The sequence below is a fragment of the Anser anser genome (genome assembly GCF_964211835.1).
Source record: "Anser anser genome assembly, chromosome: 7".
NCBI classification, from domain to species: domain Eukaryota; kingdom Metazoa; phylum Chordata; class Aves; order Anseriformes; family Anatidae; genus Anser; species Anser anser.
Window position 1 is genome coordinate 5134272 of NC_139727.1, and position 8698 is coordinate 5142969.

The following is an 8698-nucleotide window of genomic DNA, read 5'->3' on the forward strand; positions in this document are numbered from 1 at the left end:
TCCACTTACTATTTGTATGCACAGATCCCTCCACTGGTTTTCCCACAGCATGGGGGGAGCTGGCAAGGCACCACAGACTGGCCCAGTTCACTGCAGGGCAAGTAAAGTCACAGCATCTTCCTTGCCAGCATGTGCTATGGTGAGTTAGTTGTGAGATTACAGCAGCCCGAACTTACTTATGGCTACTTAACTGCAGTTATTCACATCCGGCCTGGGTGTTCAAAGACCAATGCCAATTAATCCCGTGCTAATAGATGTTACTACACCAGATGCAGTAAACCCTAAGTAAAATGGTTCAGCTCTTTTACTCAATCTTAAGAAATCCCCCAGATAAGAGTAAATGCATATATTTATTTTTAATATCTTTCTTAGTTTCCTCTTTTGGGAGGGGTATGCTGGTCCCCAGTCTCCAGATTTGTAAGCTGTGGGAATTTAAACCTGGCTGGATCTGGGGGTAGTGGGCAGCTGGGATGCAGGTCCCTGCTATCCCAAACTGCTGTCTCATGATGGAAGCTCTGTGAGAGCTCCTCCTGGGACAGCTAGGAAAGATGCTGGCTTAGAAAGGAGGCTCTGTTACCCCCTTGATAAGAAAGGGAGGGAGAGTAATGGGAGTGCGCTGACGGGTGAGTAATCTCATCCCTGTGTTTCTGAGGGCATTTATCAGAAGCAGAATAAAGGTAGTTTGGGTTCCTTAACTGAGTGCATAGACCTTCTTAAACATTTAATCTTGAGTAAAATGTAGTGTTCTTGAAACATTTTCTCCTTTTTAGGTCACTAAGAGATTTAGTTTTGTCTAAGGATTTCTATACGTTAATATGCCCAAAAGCAGGAAAGGAAGGGCTGAAGTTAACTTGGATTTGCACCTGTATTCTCTCAATTCTTTTTTCTTCTTTGTTCCCCTCAACCACAGAAGTCTTAAAAAGCTTGTGCTGCATTACCCACCTTCTAGTGATCATCCCTGTGATTTTTTTTGTCTTGCCATACCTCTGCTAGGCAGGAACAAACTTGTAAGCTTGGTACAAACACAGGCAGGGGAACTGAGATCTAGCACCCTATTTAGATATGGAAACCTGAGCTGTGTTGTGGTCTCTGCTAGACTGAAGATCCCTTCTGGCACAAGCACTATATGCTGCAACATCCTTTTTGCTCCTTGAACACAGGCCAAGGGTGAAAGACCTTTGAAAAGCCTTTTTTACCTGCCAGAAGTGATTAATGGCGAGCAGCCGGGCAGCAGCTCGGAACAACAGCTGGAGTGCCAGCATCCTGCCAAAAAGAGGTCCACTTGTGCGCTCAGACTACTGAGCACTGGCTTTTGTCACTTGGACATTGCTATCCTGTTCTGAAGATGTCAAAGCACATTTGAAATTCATCGTCCTGTGAAAATGAAAGCACGAAAGTAGTACTAGGCATGCCAAAAATTGCAATGGGCTTAGACAAACATATTGTACTGCATCTGGCTTCTCAGACAGCTTATTTAAAACAGCTTGAATATCTTCAAACTGTGGTTGCTGATACATAAATTCCCTGAGCAGTAAGAAATCAGGACTGTGGTCAAAGAAAATATGTGCTCCTGGTAAAACTGCTTGTGCCTGCAAAGAAAAACTGAGTAAAACTACACAGGAAAAAAAAAAAAAAGTAATACGTACATAATTATTCTTGGTCCCATCTAGCAAGCTATACAAGCCAGCTCACAAAAACTGTAAGAGCTGCTAGCAGTGCTAATTGTAGATGTGTGGAGAAGGCGAGGCTGTATGTTCATTGGCATATTGTATAATGCAGAGAACAGGTGGTGATGCTAAGAGGGAGATTCATAAGAAAGCATCCACAGCACCACTTTACACAGCTTTAACTGAAGTCCCTGTGTCAGAAGAAAGTCATCAAGCATTTTGAAAATGGTGCTGGAAGCCTGGAGAGAGTATATATCCTTTGTGGGAATGACCATGGCTTAGCTGGGATGCTCCAAGATGGGGAGAAGCTGTACATGATGCAATCTGTGCCACATTTGGCGCTTTGTACGTCTAGTCTTATGCTGCAGTACTGAGCAAGGTAACGCTGAGGAGTGCAGCAGTCCAGCATGTCACTGAATCAGTCAGACTGTGTTCGCAGATATGTAGGCTGAAACTGCAGTTTTATTAATGCAAGAGTATTTTAAAGATTTTTATGTAGGTGTTTCACTTCACTGTTTCTGGGTGAGTCTTCAGAGATGACATAACCCTGGATGACAATGTCATCAGGCTGAGGCATGTTAGGCTGCTGCTGGCTGCTTGATGGGGCTGCTTCCTGTAGTCCTACAGAACAGAAGTGTCTACATGCAAGCAGCTTGCAAGTGTTGTCTTTGATTTTGTACGTTCTTTTATAGTGTAGTGTATAATAAATGTTGTGATTATCTTCTGATCTCATTTCATCTTTCTCCTATGAGTATCTCATCTTTGTGGATCAATCTATCATGTGGAAGGATGTCTTTTAGGTATTTAATGGTGTGATTGTACTGGAAACACAGGATTGCAAACACCAACCATGAGATTTCCTGCTTGGTAACATCCCTGTTACTGCTATTAGTTGTGACCTTGGTACAGCATTTTTTTTTTAATCTCTAGAGGAATTAGCTTACCCCATTTGTAGGCATATATCTAGATTATTTTAATCACTAGGTTTTTGTTTCATTCATATAAAGATTTACATTTTATCCCTATTACCAGGGGAAATAGAGACAGACTGTCTATAATTATTCTGGGTTGGCTGAATCTCCAAGCCTGCCAGCAAGAAGAATAAAAGTGTTGAGGTAAAATAAGAGAAATTTTCTGAATCCTTTCCACAGAGATACCTGGAGTGGGATAACTTAAAGCAGTTTGGCATTAATTGAGTGTAAACAGTGGATATATGGGAAGACAGTTCCATTAAAGAGGCAGAATGGAAAGGAAAGCTTATGGTTTGGTAAAATTCTGAAATGCACCATCAGATATCTAGTAACAGAGGCATCAAAAACATTTCTTCTCAATTTCATAGGTCCTCTCAGACAGAAGAGTTGGATCCCTTGGAGTCCTCTGTGAAGCGGAAGCTTGGCCATAGCGGAGGACTGAGGCCCTCCAGCCCCCATGTCCCACAGCGGGCATTACTCATCTGTTGATGTTCAGCTTGATAATACATTCGTAGACAATCAGTACAAAGCAGTACAGTTTAAAACATGTTCCAATAATTTTCTAAAAGGTGGGAAGTTATTTCAGTAAGAATATTCATCTTGTTTCAAGACTAATTTTTAGTACTTGCATGAACTTACAATATGTACTGTGTAGTTACTTTTTAATCAAAATGCAGCTGGAAATGTGGAGTTTAAATGTGTATAAAATACTACATTTTAATACATTTTCAACAATGTTTTGTAAACAAGGCTCTCAGAATGTCACAAACATGAAAACAACACGAACTGTTGTTATCTCTGTCACCAATTATGGGATTATTTGTTAAACAGATTATTGTCCTTTTCTCATGATTTGCACAGTCTCTTCTGAAACACCTCTGTTTTCTAAAAGGCATAATAATACAAATAATAAATTATCACCTTTATTTTCTATTGGGACTTGGAAAACTTATCTATAAACATTAATTTGGATCTTTATCATGGATAACACAATGGGCACTGGCCTACAGTGGAGACTTTTGTTGAATCCAAGGACTTCATCCAGGATGTCCTATTTAAACCTTCATTTTCTGGTTTAAGGAAGGGGGAGGAATGGAACTGAAAGAAGACATTTGTAAGGTGTGAAGCAGCATTTCAGCCAATTCTTTCAGGTACACACTGCATCCTGGGAGAAAGGCGTTTAATATAATCTAACCTGCCACAGTGAAATAATCTTAAGTAAAGAGGCCCTTCTACCTCGTGGAGTCTCACTTTTTATTGGCATGTATATTTGCACATGAAGGTTAGAATAAGACTGAAATACGAAATGTTTTTCAGTCAAAGTAACTTTTTATATTAAGAATTAAGAAAGTGAAATAAATCTGCAACGACACTACGTTAACTTCATTGTTAAATGGCACGATATGTTGAGTTTGTTTTTTAGGCACTGCCATCTAGCCAGCTACAGTTTTAAAGGTAAGCTTCTATCGTTTTTATGTAGTGTTCCAGGTAGATGTTTCCGATGCCGAAATCTAGTTTTAAAATAGAAATCCTTATTTCCAATCAACCACGTACATCTTCAGAACCAGGGAATGATGGCTGGCTGCTGTCAGAATGCCTTACTTTTATTTAATTTTCTGTCCTTTCCATCTGAAGCTTTTCACTTCAGTTCCAAGAGCTTGTCCAATACAGTTTTTGGCTGGGCTGTTTGTTTGTGATGCTATCTTTATCATCTAGCTTTAAAATAGTATTAACCATACATTGCCCCAAAAGCATACTAACTTTCTATGGGCTTTTAAAATAAGTTGTTAATGATTAGTATCATCCAGGCATGCTCTGTTTTGTAGTTCTTCATTATATTCTATTTCTTAAGGTTATATTTTCTGCTTGAATCACAGGAGTTATGCAGAAGCCTTTCCTCATGGGTCTAGAACCAGCATTTTAGAAAACTTACCTCTACATGACAAAATGGAGCAAAGGATCACTTCTCTCTCTGAAAAGACTCTTTCCTTATGATGACTCCTTATATCAAGGAACCACATTTATTTCTCTACATATGCCCTAGCTAGTCTCCTAATGTTTATGACTTCCTTAATCTGTTGCTAGGTTAATTGAACTGCTGGCCTGTGTCTTGCTGTGAATATCCATCAAGTGATGGAGGTCTGTTTGGTTTGTAGTGCTTGGTGACATTATTTTTAAGAAATATGTATTTTGTGGATCATTACTTTTAGGGCTTTGTAACTCCTCTGAAGATTTGTATTTGGTTCCGGCTGTAATTGACACCAATGAAGCAAGTGACATTGAATTTTTCCACAATCTGCACCAGTGAACCCATCTACAAACACATACAGTCCATCTTCCCCAACACAGGCTTTTTAAGTCTCAGCATCACAATCCATCTGCAAGTCAACCATTTTCACCAATGACTTTTCATTCTTAGTTCTGTATCATGTTATATACCTGGTTAGTATAAGACAGCATTCTGAAACTAAGTTAATGACCGTGGACAACAACACTATAGTCATTAAAATAGTTCTTGATCGTTTCCTAGATAGATGCATTCTACTTAGGCTATTTTTGAAATCACATTCATATACAAACACCCATATTTCTCTCTGCTTGTCCCTCAAAATACAGATTTGCAAGAGCTTCCCCGGCAAGCAGTGCCAGACAAACTTTTCTCTCCAAAACATAGTGCAAGCGAAAATTTTTAAAAGCCTGCTTTCTAAGAATTTGCTAACTCTGTTCCGAGGGTATGAAGTAGTTAAGCCTAGACACATTTTCATCCCAGATAGGAAGAAAAAGGGACAGCTAAGGAGCTGTTTTATTTCAGATGGTGCATGATTTTTCCCCGTTATTTGGCCACGTTTGTTATAGCTATCTTGTCACCTCTGAATGTGGAGGACCTTTGTGTAGATTTTTAAGCAATATCTTATCTGTCTTTCTACTACATGCTCTGTTAGTTTTATACCTGGGTGTGCAAGTATTTCAATGTGACATTAAAAAGTTGCAGTTATGTAATGGCTGGAAAGCACGACACGTCTTTTTTTCAACATTCACTTTCTGTTGGGCTTTACAAAAAAGGTCAATATCATTATTCAAATTAATGGAAGTAATTGCTGCAGGTAAATCTGCAGTAAACCTTAGATCTCTTAATTCTTGTCAACAGACACCTTTGCCTTTGTTCCTGTCACGTTTCATTATCCCTTTGTATTAGTGCTCAGATGGGTGAGTTTTACTAGACAGCAGAGGCCTATCTTTCTATGGACTAAAATACCCGTTTCAACATAAAAAAAAAATAAAAATAAAAATAATGTCTCAAATCATTATAAGAACTAGTTCAGTTGGGTAAACAGCATTTTTACCTTATAAAGCACTGAACATTTTAAAACTTTTGAAAAAGCATTTAGGCTAACAAATTTCTGGACTGAGTAAATAAAAAGGAGTCAGCTGAAGTGTATATAACTAAAATATGACATTTTACTGGGGGTTGTTAGGCAAAACTAATTATAAGAATCAGTATCATCAGTTCTGCTGCACTGACGCCAGCACTGAGCAACCAGCAACTAGCTAGAGTGTGACCATACATATCTGTAGTTATATTTCTGTTAAAGAGGAAAAATCGGCCATGGACTGAGAATAGATCACCCCCACAGGACTGAAGAAAGACTGAGGTCCCACAGAATGGCCCTACCACCAGTCCCCCTGCCTCACCAAGGCAGAGGGGACAGTGGCATTTGTCCTCCAGGAGCCAGAGCACATCCAGGTCCATGGCTACCGCTTCCTCGAAGTCCAAGGCCTTTTGGGGCAGCAGCTCAGGTTGCAGCAGCCAGGCTGTGGAACACCACCTGCTATGTTCATATCCCTGCTGCTGACAGGCCCCCTAGAAAGAGAGGTGACCTGAGGAAAAGTTGTATCCTCACAGAGAATTTCATTGAGGTGCAGGCTGGCATGACAGTAAATACTTCAATAAATAGTAAGATTTCTTAGTATTACTAGTAGTCCCTTCAATATCAAACGGCCAGCAAGTGCTGTTGCTGTCGAGATGCCTTCAGGTTTGAGGATGCACACTGAGAGCTGCTTACAGCCAAGACTATCATCACTAAAATTACTATGATAAAAACCATAAAGTGACTATCACAAAAAGGACAGCCTGTAAATAATGTAGAATAGTGTGATATCAGGAAAGCACATCGCTTTTCTTAGGGAAGAATTTGCCTGGAGATAAACCGCTGTCAAGCCCCCTTCCTTAACACTTTCTGTACAGTACACGGCCTGCACTGTTCTGCACCCACCTCCAGGTGCTCAACACTTTTCCTCAACCATGGTATGGCTGTACCTTGTTTCTCCCCACCTTCAGGGTGGTATTTACAGAATTTAGGCTTCACCCTGGCATTGCTTCAGCAAGAAAGAAGGACTTCCACAAAAACATTGATCAGCTTCCTGCGCGCTTGTTTCCCTCACTGGGTCATGTCTTACAATGAGACAAGCTATCAGTTTCATGCAGGCAAATGAGATGTTTTCACCTACGAGTCAAATCTTGGGGGCCTGTTGATCTGTGGTGTAATTTCTTAGACAAAAAACACATTGAATTTTCTGGGGCATGTAATTCTCATTCAACTTGTTGCAGAAAACTTGAGGTGATTGAAATATTAGTGACCTAACGGCATCCTGGCTTCTATCAGGAATAGTGTAGCCAGAAGGACCAGGGAGGCGATCGTCCCCTTGTACTCTGCTCTGGTGAGGCTGCACCTTGAGTGCTGTGTTCAGTTTTGGGCTCCTCAGTACAAGAAGGACATCAAGGCCCTGGAGCGTGTCCAGAGAAGGGCCACAAAGCTGGTGAAGGGCCTGGAACACAAGTCCTGTGAGGAGCAGCTGAGGGAACTGGGGTTGTTTAGTCTGGGGAAGAGAAGGCTCAGGGCAGGCCTTACTGCTTTCTACAACTACCTGAAAGAAGTGGTGGGAAGCTGGGGGTCGACCTCTTCTCGCAGATAACTAGCGATAGGACTAGAGGGAATGGCCTCAAGTTGTGTCAGGGGAGGTTTAGGTTGGAAATTAGGAGATATTTCTTCTCAGAAAGAGTAGTCAGACACTGGAACAGGTTGCCCAGGGAAGTGGTGGAGTCACTGTCCCTGGGGGTGTTCAAGGAAAGGTTGGACATGGTGCTTAGGGACATAGTTTAGTGGGTGACATTGGTAGTAGGGCAATGGTTGGACCAGATGATCTTGGAGGTCATTTTCAACCTTAATGATTCTATGATTCTATGCATGCAGTGCTGGGCATGTGACAAATCCCCCCTTCTGGTCTGTACTTGCTGGGGATTTACAGGGATGCCATTTGCTTCCAGCTGCAGGTCTTCACCTGGCAGGTACATGAATTGAAGCAATCACGTGTGCGCGTGTGTGTGTGCATGCATGCACTACTGTTTGCAGGATTGCAGCACAAGATGGTAAAGATAATCCATTATTTTTTAGGCATCTGTTGTTTGCTTACAATCTCCCATAGGCTCCAATGTTTGTTTGTTGATTTTGTCTTTAATTCATGGCAATGTAACAAAATAAATGCGATGATTTATGAAAAATTATTATCTTGGATTAGCTTAAGTTTCAGTGCTTTACACCTGCTGATACTGAAGGTCTTCCACAGAAGAAGCTCTTGCTCTTCAGGTCATAGAATTATTTTTGGTGTAATTTTACTCACATGAATATTTTCACAGCATATGTATTTTCCACATCAAAAATAGCCTGGCCTAAGTCTTTAAAAAAGATGTTATAGTCTACTTTCCTTTCTCTCTCTCTCTTTTTTATTTTATTTTATTTTATTTTATTTTATTTTATTTTATTTTATTTTATTTTATTTTATTTTATTTTATTTTATTTTATTTTATTTTATCTAATTACGGGCATTATCCAGCATATAAGTCAAACCCCAATCAAAGTTAATTAGCAAATTAGCTCTAACTGTTGAGCTGTTAATATCATGTGGTAATAGGGTGTAGACCTACAAAAAGCAATAATCTTCCATTATATACAGATGGTTTGTATGGCTAAGTGTAATGGCATATGAGAGATATGGTCTACA